At 44.1% G+C, this 12,691-nt stretch overlaps 1 protein-coding gene across 9 annotated transcripts in view; it reads left to right on the forward strand.

The window, feature by feature from the left end:
• Positions 1-12,691, forward strand: part of OSBPL5 (oxysterol binding protein like 5) — a 174,418-nt gene that overhangs the window by 85,896 nt on the left and 75,831 nt on the right. The window contains exon 1 of one of the 9 annotated variants that reach the window (XM_030273902.4): positions 10,620-10,758. The exons of the other annotated variants lie outside the window; for them this stretch is intronic. The gene's annotated coding sequence lies outside the window, so the exon portion shown is untranslated. Of the gene's footprint in view, positions 1-10,619; positions 10,759-12,691 lie in introns of those variants that run through there. 9 annotated transcript variants of the gene reach the window in all.

Consider the following 12,691-nt stretch of genomic DNA (forward strand, 5'->3'; position numbering starts at 1 on the left):
AAATAGAAATTTTCCACTCATTGTCCATTAATATAATTTGGCACAAAGATAGACTAATTGCATGGGCGGGCACAGTGATAGAGATATAAATCCCTTCCAGTGACAGTGTCTTGAAATAGCAATCAGTCAAGATATCATCACTGCAGTGTTATATTGCAGATAGATTTTGCTGCCTTTCTGTGAGGGTGAGTGCTGTATTGAACCCATACATCTGTGTGTGTATGTACATGTGTGTACTGTGTGTGCAGCTGTGGATATTTAATGCTGTTGGATCCTTCTGTCCCTGGGTGAGATGGATGGTGCTGTGTAGAGATCTAAGCAAAAAACAATCTCTGCCTTCTCTTTTCTCCAACTTCACCCATACTGTAACACTCTGTGCTGTTGGTGTCAGAGTTACCCACAGTGCTCAGGAGGGAGACGTGACCCTCCTAGGTCATGTTTAGCTATCCCAGGTCCATCTAACATCCCTGAAAATCCTGGAGTTGACCAGCTTTGAACTCAATATTTGAAGCCAGATTTCAGGGGATTACATGTCCACTTGGCTTGTTTGATTTATTTTTTTTCACCAGCAGGTCCTCAGTTACTCACCTTCTTGCCTTGTCCCCACAGGGCAGTACTTTGGTTCTCTCTCCTAAACTGAATAATGGCAGTCTGTCACCTCACTCTTGCTGGAAAAGCTGTAAAAAGCCAGAGCAGAAGTAGCAGGCTTGAGGTCTTGTACTCTGCTTGTTGTGGTCACCTGCTGTTCAGTGCAGGGAGCTGCAGAGAATGGACATTTGTGTGGCCATTCCTCTACTGCCACGTTCCAGGTGTGAGATCACAGCTGAAAGTCTGGTTTTATCTGTTTTTCCATTACTGCTGCATTCACTCTGTTTAATACAAGCAAAAATATTCCAGAAGCAAAACTGGCTCTGACATGTTAATCTTGGTTCCCTGTCCTCTTGCACTGATCTCTTGCCCATGCTGCCACTGAACCACCAGTGGGACAAGTCTGGAGACTCAGCATCAGGGAATCTCTGACTCACTGATGACACAGCTGCCAAAATGGATTTTCTTGGCAGAAGAGACTAAAACAGGCGTGGTTTCAGAGAAAAAAAAATCCTTTGGCAGCTACTTTATGTTGCCATTTTCAAAATGGCATGTTCTGTCATAAACTCTGCTTCCAACCCTTCTTGCTTGATTTGGATTTAGAAACACACTCTTTGATGGGGAAAGCAGACTTGGGGCCTTTCTTTGGGTGAAAATAGCAAAGGCTATTTTCTAGATCACAGGACTCAAGTCTGACTGTCTTTATCAGAGCTAGCTGCTGCATGTCCTCCTGTGCCTCCAGCAGGTACAGCACTCCTGGGTGGAGTGCAGGCACTGGCTGTTCTGCTGGATTGCGAGTCGTTCCCTCCTTGCTGTGCAGCTGCTGTGCAGCACGGTTTAAACCAGAGGCCAATGCAACACATGATACCCAGCTATCTGTGGCATGAAATGGTGTGTTACCACTTCAAAGGCAGCCCAGAGCTTCGTGGTTGTCCTCTCAAACAGACCCTGCTCTCTGCTAAACATAAAAGGACATCGTGTAAATAGCCTCACTTGCATCAAAGTCAGGTCACCAGCTGTGGATCTGGCTCCACGTGTCTGGTGTGTTCTTTACCAGCAGAGATAATGGTATTTAAACAGACTTTTACTGAGGTTTTTGACTCTTCGGTGTTTTTTACTGCATCTGGCTCCATTACTGGCTTTCTTACCATTCTCATAACATCTTTTTATTTTTGGGAGCTGTTGTAAAAGCAGAATCTTGTACACCTGAAAGCATTAAAGCCAAAAGGTTCATGAAGAGGGCGCAGTACAGGCTGATTCTGACTCTGGTTGCTCATAGCTGGATTCAAAGGAAGCTGACACACCAGTCACCTCATATCCAGCCCATGGTTCTACCTTAATTTTAAGCTAGAGTACACAATGTTTGTTTGTGTAAAAGGCCATAATGAAAACAAAGGTGTTGGAAGAAATAAGGTAATTTAATTTTTATGGGTTTTCCTTCCTTCCTGGTTTATGTAGCTCCAGACAATAAGTCATTGCAGTTAATGTAAATTAAGCCTAATGAGCAGTTTAATGTAAGTGCACCATACATTCAACTTACCAGCACAGTCTGCAGAAGAAAATGACCACTGAACAAGTTACTGGCATAGTCTGAAGTACGTGGGTCTTACTGTATAAAGTAGTATCAAAGTCATGTTAGGAGGCATCAAAATTTCTTCAGATTGCCTAATTCTTGACACAAAAGCACAAACTTTTGAACATTTTGAAATCTGGGTTTCTGAAGGTTTGGATAAATTTGCCTTTTGATGGAATTTCTAAAATCTGAATAATTCTTACAAGAAAAGCCTTTTTTTGTGCCACTTCATCCTCAGTGGCTGTGTTTCTTATCAGAGGTTGTCTGCCATGTGTTAATGTAAAGACTTAGGATAAAACATATTGGGACCAAGCACTAAGTGGGGGTATGAAAATGTGTGACTCTGAAAATGGACCAGACCTGTGGTTGCAGTTGCAATTTTTGCAGATGAGTGATTTGATTTGGCAAAAAATCCTTCCAAAGGTGGGGTGACATGCTGGCTCATAGAAGCAGGCTGCCACTGCTGAGAAGTCAAGTTCATGATTTGACAAACAATACTTTTTCATTTTCCCTTTTTAATTGCAGAAGTCAGTCAGAGTTCATCTCCTGCATGTTGGGCCATGAGGAAGAGCAGCTTCCTCGTCATCCCTTATGCTGGCTTTTTCTCACTGTATGTATGAAACCAAAGGGTGATTTTTTTTTCTACCAGTTTTAGTAACTAAAGTCACAACAAACAATTCAGGATTGCACATAATCATGATGGCTCAGTCTGTTTAGAAAGTTTACTTTGCCGTGTAGCAGCCAGCACATGTTTATCCATATGGAATTTTTCAGTCTCTTGTGCTCTGTAGCTGCTGGGAACAGAGGACACTTGGGTGGGTGAGGAGCACCCTTGCCCTGTACTGGGACAAGTGGGCTCCAAGACTGGTCCCAGCAGCCTTTGTCCTGATTTTCAACAGACAGAGCACCCAGTTTGCCTGGTGCATTGACCCATTTGCCCATGGCTTGCTGAACTCACTCAGCCATGGCCTTTTTCCTCCAGCTCGACTGGGCAGCTCTTAAGGCTGCCAGTCCTTGTCTCTGACCTTCTGGCAGCAGCCAGACAAACTCTCTCCTGTTCTCCTCTGCACATTTGCAGTCTGCCTTCAAGAAAAGGACTTCTCTTTGCAGCTTTTGTTTATTAAATTGCGAAAAAAGAACAACGCCCTGAACCCAAAGCCCTGACATTTATTGGCAGCATGGCAGTGATTCAGGCAAGCACAAATCCTGTCACCACCTTACTGTGTCATTCGGGAATTTCATTACAATAGTGCACGTTTCACACAGCAGTATTTATTTCCTCAGTGTCCTGGCCCTGGAAAACCTCCTGTTACTGGATACTCACCAAGTAGTTAATGGAAAGTTTGGAAGCAGATGTGGCAAGATTTATAAACATATATTAGCTATCTTCTTGCTTCTGCCTGAATCACAGGACCTAATCATAGATTTGGAGAAAGGTTTACATTTTCTCTTAACTAGGGCTCAAAGCCCAGACCTACCCATACTTATTTCTCATAGCTGTGTTCCCAGAAACAGGCACAGGGAATGTAACAAAAGTATTCCCAAGATTAGCCTGCTAGCCAGAAACATCCTGATTAATCTGCCCAGAGGAATGGATGCTGAACATATTCTTGCTGCAGTTGGTGGCTCCTCCTTCCTGCCATTTGAGGCTTCTTTATTAGTTTCTAATAGCTTTCATTTTCTGATGCTTTTCTTACACATCTCTTTGATACCTGGGATTGTGGGTTCTTTGAAATAAAAGGCAAACTGGCTGTAATTCATTAAAGTGTCTCTGTGTAAATGTCCAAAATGGTATCTCTTTAATCTGAGCCTTTAATGCCTTGCATTTTTTTCATTCTTCTACCTTATTACTACAGTATTTTACTGGTCAGGTACAGTGGAGCCCCTGTGAAGGCAGGAAGATACAGCTCTTCTGAAAATCAGCTCTGTAGCGACACAGCATCACATTCATTGATGGTGGTAGTAGCAGGGAAGATCTGTTTTGGTTCATAGATTTTAATGCTATAAATTGGCCAAGTTCTGAATTTGTGTTCTTTCCGGCGACTGCCAGCACAGAAATTCCTGCAGACCAGGCTATGGGATCAGTGCTGAATCTATTATTCTTCAGGAATTAAAGTGCTGTGATTAGAAAAGTTACTTTCTTTAACATGAGCAATGAGCTGGGTTGCTGTCAGGGGCAGCACTGCTGGGGAAAAGCAGCATTTTGTCAAAGCCATACTTTGCATAAAGAAGCAAGAATGCCTCAGTATGATCAGTTACCCTCTTCCCGTGGCCCTGTTAGTTTGCAGACAGAAAAGACTGATTTAAGCAAAAAATGCTTTTTAGGAGGTAGGACTGGCAGAATTTTATTTGTTTCCAGTGGCCTCTGTTTTATACTTAAATGTTCTCTTGATATATATGAATGCCAAATAAAAACTATAGCAGTCATTTCAAATATAGAAGAGGCTTGAGATGAGTGGAATTAAGGAAAAGGCAGGAAATTAGTTTGGCTGCTGTATTGGTAAAGCCACTGACACAACCTATAGAATTGGTTAAACCATGGAAATAAAGCACATCTTTTCTGAAAAATTGAAATGTTAGTTTCTACACCTATATATTTTTCCTTTTTTTTTTTTTTAATACAGCAATGTAGGGAGCTGGAAAAACTTGGCCGTGTTCACAGACCATCTTGGAAGCAGTTTAAGAAAACAGATGAATCAATTCTATTTGCTTTAAAAAAAAAGTTTAGTTTGTAAATAGCATGAGAAGGTGTAGCAAGAAGGATGTTGTAGGACTGTTTGAGAACAGTCTTACAGCAATTTAGAGCTGAAAAGTATTTCTTTATCAAAATTCTGGATATAAAATGGTTTAATCTGCTGCTTACCAGAAAGGAAGGGCTTGCCTGCATTGTTCCAATATGTGCAGTTGTGGAAATGAATAGTTAATGGGGAGTCTGGAAATGGTGAGAAATCATGGCCAGGCGTACATCAGAAAGCAATTCTTCCTCCATCTCCTCCTCATTTTGCTTGATGGAAAAGCAGCACTGTACAGCCTGGTATGTTTCTTTTCTGTCGCTTTGCAATCACAGAAAATGCAAAGCACAAATCTCTTTCATGTCAATGATATTTCAAGAGGATTCCAGGTCTAAAAGGAGAAAGAAAAACAAGTTGTATCTTATTTATTTGTTTTGGTGTTTTCTTTTAAAGCTAGAAATGCACTGTGAAGATGTACGATTAAGGAAAGGCCTGGGAACCTCAGCTGTGCTAAGCCCTCCTTGCCAGAACCACTGGAATCCTCATCTCCATATTGGGATGGCCAAAGACTCCTGGGGCTGGAGGGCTGAGCAGGGTTGCAGGGAGCCTTCCTCAGCAATGCCTGTGTGCTGCTGCCTGGCCAGAAGGGAGTTAAGGGCTCCCTGCCTGCTCCATGATTCAGAGAGATTCCAAGGAAGAAAGTGTGCCTCTTCTTGCAGGAAATCAGAAGACACAAAGGGAGATGCCTTTGCTACTTCAGCTGTAGGAAGAAGCTGTGTTTTGTGTTACTCGGGCATTGTCTTTGACTGAGTGAGAAATGCCCAGAGAAAAAGGGCCAGTGTAGACTTTGAGCATGCTGAGATTCCCCTAGAGAGGTTAACAAACTTTTCCAAAGTCATAGTGACTCTGGAAGCAGCTTTGCTACTGGACCATGAGTTCCTGTGTGGGAGTTGAACCTACTTGCATAATCCACATGCCAGCTCAGTTGTTTTCTAGTTGCGAATTGATCAGGTCATCGATTTGTTGCAAACATCAGAATTTGGAAGTATTTTAAGTCTGTTCTAAAGTCTGGTTTTACGTTGTTAATTTTGCAATACAAAGCTGCATGTGCTGCTTGGCCTTTCTCTAACAACATTTAATAGTGGTCTTTCTGAATGTTGTCCTCTTTTTTGAAGATCAAAGTGTTTTGCCTGCTTTTAAAGCAACCAATTCAGTCAAACTTACAGAGAAAATCACCTGGTGATATAAGCCTGGGGACCCAGACATGCTTTTCCATTTACAGGAAGGACACTGTTCCTTGGCAGAAGTGGAGCATAAACAAAGAAAGAAACAGTGAGAATGTGATTACCAGGCACGTGGAAAATTACTTTCAAGCAAGTCTCTTTGAGATCAAGAAGTGTTAAGACTGATCCTGTCCACACTGACCCCAGGGAGGTCACCACTGACCCAAGCCCAGCTGAGGGTATGAGCTGGCAAGAGGGCAAACACATACCAGTTTGCAAAAATTAGTTTTGTTATTGCATTCATCCCAAACTAGTATAAGGAAGAGGAAGGACATCTTGGAAGCAGTTATAATAGCTTCCTTCTGGGAAGAAATCTGATGATTTGCCATTGTTTTGCTGTGGCTGAGATGGATGGTAGAGGTAGATGTGCCATTGTTCACAATGATGCTGTGACAGTTCCCTGCTCTGGATTGTCATGCCTTGCTTGGAGCCAGTGAGTCTCAAGGTTGCCAAGGGCAGACCACGGTAAAACTGTTTGTGAGGAGCCACCAGGTTGCTGTGATATTTCATAATTCATTATAGAGGAGGGATTGTTGCCTCTGCATGTACTCATTCAAAAATTCTCTGCTCTTTAAGAGGCAATGAAAATGGTGAAATTATGAGCCAAGGGAAACATAGGTGATACAGAAACCATAAAATGTTTTTCCTGGACAAAACTGCTCCTAGCACCTCCTTGTCTCATATGCCGAGAATTACCCCCTCTGTTTTCACAGCTAGGGTGTCCTTCTCAGAAGGACAGAAGCCCTGCATCTATCCCTTCATCTCAGTGGGCATCTCAGGCCCTTTGCAGTGCTAGTTGCTTGTGAGCTCTTCTCTTTAAATTCATCTTAGTTTTTATTTTTGGCTTGTAATACTCAGCCACAGAGGGCTCCTTTAAAAAGTGTCTGAAGGCAAGAGAAACACTTGCCTGAAGAGTCCCTGAGACTCTGGGACATACAGTAAAAAAAAAAAAAAAATTACTTTCCACTCTTTCTGTTAATTACTTCCAGAATTTACTGCAGAGGTCCTCTGCCTCCTTAAGGCTGGATATTTTTGGAGTATTGTGCACTGTGCATGGTTCCTCCCCTGCTGGTAACCCCAGTTTCTGCAGGTGCTCTGGTTCTCCCAGCCCCTCGTAGGAGAGGGTCTGTGGACCCTGGCCTTAGCATCACTCCTTGCCTGACACCCCACTGGGATTTATCACTTCCTCCAAGGTGGCAGCTTTAGAATCCTGGCAGTGTTTGTGCTGGCTGACACATGAGCATTGCCTCCCACAAGGATTTCAATAGCTTCCTCCTGCTGCAGTGCCTCTGATAGTTGAAGTATCTGATCCAATAAAAGATCATGTCTCAGCAGGTGCTTCAGCTTCAACAAACAAAGGTCTGTCAAGTGTAGAATGTGGTGTTTATGCATACATTTTAATCCTTGTTTGCTCAGTACTTTTAAGGTGTAAAATACCTCTAAAATGCTGGCTTGACATTGTTATTACCACTGCATCTTCATTTATTCATGAGAAATTAGTGCAACAAATGGGAGTTCTTCTAGAATTCTGTATTCACACCATTCCAGATGTCTTGGAGGAATCTGGTCTGACACAAGTGTCCCCCAAGACCCCAGTGCATGCAGCGTGAGGAGTTGGAAACCATGTTTCAGTTAGAATTGTTCTCACGGAAGCATGTTGGAATGAGTCACACAACTGGAACACTGCAGCGGAGGGCTACAAACTTTTCAGAAGAGATAGACTGGGAAGGAGCAGGAGTGTTGCACTCCCTGTTAAGGAATGGGTGGATTGTGAACTCTGAGAAACAGCTACAAACAGGTTGAGCTTGTGGGTAAAAGTCAAAGACCACACCAACAAAGGACACCTCGTGGGTGGGATCTACTACAGGTGGCTCACCAGGGGGAACCTGTTGCTGGGGTCTCTTGGCTCAGCTATAGGAAGCATCATGCTCACAAGCTCTAGTCCTGATGGGGGATTTCAACCATCCAGATATCTGCTGGAAAAGCAATGCAGCTGGCTGTAAGCAATTCAGGAGACTCCTGGAGAGCATCAAGGGTAAATTTCAGATCCAAGTGTTACACAAACCAATGGTTTGATGCATTAGCGGACCTGGTACTCACCAATGCAAATGGATTCACTACAGGGGTTAAGATTGGAGGGAGGCTGGGCAGTAGTGAGCGTGCCCTGGCTGGGTTTGTGATCTCTAGAACATGGGTGTGGCAAAGAGCAAAGTCAGGACCCTGAACTTTAAAACAGTAAACTTGCAGCTGTTTAAAGAATTAGTGGATGAGATTCCCTGGGAAACTCACTGCCCTGAGTTTATCCCAAATCCTGTCCTTAGCTGACCAGAGCTGGCAACTCTTTAAGGCCACTTTTCTTAGAGCACATGACCTCTTCCTCCCAATGTATAAGAAATCAAGTAAGGCAGGCCAGAAACCAGCGTGGCTGTGGAGGGACCTTCCTCTCAAGCTGATTAGCAAGAGAAAATGCACAGCTAATGGAACCAGGGTCAGATGACTGAGGAATGTACAGGGATACCATTTGGATGGGTTGGGATGGGATCAGGAAAGGTAAGGCACAGATAAAATGAGACTTGGCAAGGGATGTGAAGAATAATTAGGAGGGATTCTGCAAGTACAGTGGTCGGAAAAGAAAGGCCAAAGCGAGTGTACCCCCCCCACCCCCTCCCATAAAGGAGAAGGGAGAGCTGGTGTCATAGGAGGGGATCCTGCCCTTCTTCTCTCATGAGACCCCACCTGGAGTGCTACATCCAGCTCTGGGACCCTCGGCACAAGAAAGAGGTGGATCTGTTGGAGTGAGTCCAAAGGAGAGCCACGAACATGGTCAGAGGCATTGAGAACCTCTCCTATGAGAACAGGCTGAAAGAGCTGGAATTGTTTAGCCTGGAGAAGAGAAGGCTCCAGGGAGACCTCATTGTGGCCTTCCAGTACTTAAATGGGGTTACAAAAAAGAGGGAGAGCAACTTTTTACATGGGCAGATAGTGATGGGACAAGGGAGAATGGTTTTAAACCAAAAGAGGGCAGATTTAGATTAGACATTAGAAAGAAATTCTTCACTGTAAGGATGATAAAGCACTGGAATAGGTTGCCCAGAGAAGCTGTGGATGTCCCATCCCTGGAAGTGCTCATGGCCAGACTGGATGGGGCTCTAAGCAGCCTGATCTAATGCAAGCTGTATCAGTGGGTTCAGATGATCTTTAAGGTCCCTTCCAACCCAAGCCATTGCACGATTCTGATTCTGTGAAGTGAGTGTAAAACTGTGTGCAAAAAGATACTGATTGATACACTGCAGTGGGTGACACCAGCAGGTAAAGATATTTTTGCAAAACTCTTTCTGCATGATGAGGGCCGGGGAAGAGCACATCTTGGAGAGAACAACAGCAACACAAATAGCCTTGGGAGCAAGATTTGGCTGAGGTGCATGTTCTGTGTTTGTCTCTTAATTTAGCAGTATCGGGAAAACCCACAAAGGAAAAAATGTGGATATTTTCCAGATGCAGAGTGATTCAGGGCTGTAATTACAAATGCTCGCCTACTGAAATATTTGTACAATTGCCATGGGATACTGTAACTAGCAACATCCATTGGATTGTTTTTAAATCTAAAGCAGTAATATTGTGCTAGTGTACCTGAAGTCCACACCAGTGCTTTGCAAACCTGCCTCTGCATGGCAGGTTTAGATTCTGTACAGCTTAAGAAATGGTGCTTTTACTGCTCAGCTGCATCAGCTGAGAAGTCTTTGTCAAACTCATTTGTATCTGAGTCCTGTGCAGAGTGCACTGAGTGATTCAACAGTTGCAAGGATTTACTTTATTCCTTTCGGTTTCATTACAGAAATGAGTGAATCGGGGAGGGTTGTTAGTTTCGGTTTGGGGTTTTTTGCTTTTGTTTGCACAGGGATTCTATGGGCTAAGAAGCCACTAAAAAGGAACAGAAGGAGAGTGAGAGATTCTGCAGGACAGGAATAGAGTCTGTCACAGAGTTGCATGTTGTTTATGGCTGTAATTCTCCCGGTGCTGCCCAGCGGCTTTGATCAGCAGTGAAACTGTTAACAGTGCTGACAATTAATTATTGTCGATGGGCATTGCAGCTTGAACTTCCCCTGCCGAACACTGGCAGATCACACCCGCTCAGGGCTATTGTTTAAGGCTTTCTTTGGACATATCGCTGGGCTGAATCACGTTGTGCTTCTTCTTCTTCGGGTTTCCTTCCACAGTCACCCTGTGGTTAGAGAGTCGCCCCGGTTTTGTGAGCGGGCCGGGCTGGCAGTAGGGTGCTGGCAGCAGGGTGCTGGCAGCAGGGTGCTGGCAGCAGGGTGCTGGCAGCGTGGGAGGTGTGTCGAGAGCCGTGTGCCCCTGGAGAGCGGCGCTGCCTGCAGGTGCCTGCTCCGGCCCCTGCGCTGAGCTGCAGCCCGGAGGTGTGTGGCATCCCCAGCAGGGATCGGAAAGCTCTCCGTGCATGCAGCACGCGTGTAGCCAGCTCTCGGTGCATGCAGAGGAGCTGGGGAAGGGATGGTGGCTCGGAATGCAGGTGTCGTGTGGGAGAGAAGAGTGATTGCCGTCTGAGGCTGCAGGCGCTGCGGTGAGTGTCCCTTCCCCAAGACTGATCCCAAGCATCCTATTTAACACTCTCTAAAATTCTCCCTTTGTGTAGGCTCGCTCCTTATGCCTTTCAGTCTCTTTTTTTTTTTTTTTTTTACCTGACCTCCTCTTTTCCCCTGATCTCTTATTCCCCTCCTTTCAGTTTCCTCTTCTTTGTTTCCATCCCATACCTCAGAGGCTGGACAGTCTTAAGCAATTGCAGTGGGTTCTTTGAACATACCTAGCCTTATGCTTTGGGAACCTTTGACTGGCAGGGATTGTATCTGATGGATTTAAAAGTATCTGAACACCCTATCTGCATTTCTGCCTTTCTGCTCAAAACCACTCAGCTCCCTTGAATTCTGACAGCAGCAGCTGTGGCAGTGGTATCCTGTGATTTGCTTCATCAGTTGATATTTCAGGGAATTTGGACTGATATAAGAGGGTTGGCCATCTTACTGCCCTCTGCTGCTAAACCTCTTGGGTGCCTTCTCACCTGCATAAAGGCTAGGTATAACTGGCTTTATTAGTGAGAACCCACATTAAACTGTGCCCCTTCCATAGGTTTTTGTTATTATTACTGTAATAATACCAGTGGTCTGTATTGATTTGTGGTATATTTTATTCAGCTAAACCACGATCAGCCAAATCCTTCTCTGTGTCTAGATTGCTTGTAGAATTAGGAGTTTTAGCAGTGTTTTTGAGATCAGGAGCAAATCCTCTCAAAATTAGGTCTTGCCTATGTAAACAACTTGCACTACTTTACTGCAGTTCTGTAATATTGATACAACCCTCCCCTAGTGCAAATTCAGCTATGCCAGTATGAACATGCTTATACCAGGGTGGCTGGTTCCCCTGTGGGAAAGAAGAACCAGCTCTTCCGGTATAAAGCACTTTTTTTTTGGCTCTGATTACATCCACACTTTTGTTGTATCATCAGAAATATAGCAGCAAATAATACTTGTAATTTAACAAGGGTGAACTGGTACAAAATCATGTATAGAACAAGTCTTGGTCTGCAGACTGCCTCAATAACTCTTTAACAAGCAAGTGTTGAATATGCTGTGTATTTATAATCTTGTCTTTGTGACTCGAGGTACAGTGGAAGGACTTGGTGTTGTTGCTGCCATTATGTATTCACAGTTAAGAAACTAAGAACTGGCCAGTGTGTTGGCTATAAAGTCACTGAGTCATGTGAGTAGTGGTTGTTGTTTATTTATAAATAAAGTACCTAAGATTTTATTCACTTTCAGACTGATTACTGACCATTGCTTTTATGTGCAGCCAATTGGCAATGTAGTGGCAGAGATGTAAATTCCAGTAATGTTTACTTGGAAGTGCCTTTGAGCTTTCAGGGAAATAGATATTTTAGCAATGTCACAAAAATGGTTCCTGAAAATCCACTTGCACCAGGGAAATGTGGGTGCCTGGTGGGTGTGAAACACTTATCTGTGGTCATCTACCTCAGTCATCAGTAGGGCGGGGCAGTCTAGAGACCAACCGTACATAGTGAAACTTTGAAAAATTCCAATCACACACTATAATCCTAAACATCATGGTTTATAGGAGGGTTAATGCAGATGATTAGTATCTAGATGACCATACAGCAGTTTTACCACCTGCTGCCTGCCTGTGCCACCCCAGCAGCTCCAGCTGCAGCCCCAGCTGCAGCCCCAGCCTGCTCATGGTAGTCCCCTCCATCACCATCACTGCAGTTATGGGGAGTCAGTGAGCTCAGGGAAAAAACAGCAAAGAAGATTTGCACTTTGCTCTGCAAAACAAGCCCCTTGCAGTTTGGAAAGCTGCTCCCAAAGCAGTGCTCAGTCTGGAGGTAATGAAGTTGAGAAAGCAGCATGGAAATGGCACTCACAACAAGCAAAGGTGGGAATTAAATGAGACAGAGGTGACACTAACTCATAGGAGGAAACTATTAG

Source organism: Taeniopygia guttata, chromosome 5 (genome assembly GCF_048771995.1).
Source record: "Taeniopygia guttata chromosome 5, bTaeGut7.mat, whole genome shotgun sequence".
Lineage (NCBI taxonomy): Eukaryota > Metazoa > Chordata > Aves > Passeriformes > Estrildidae > Taeniopygia > Taeniopygia guttata.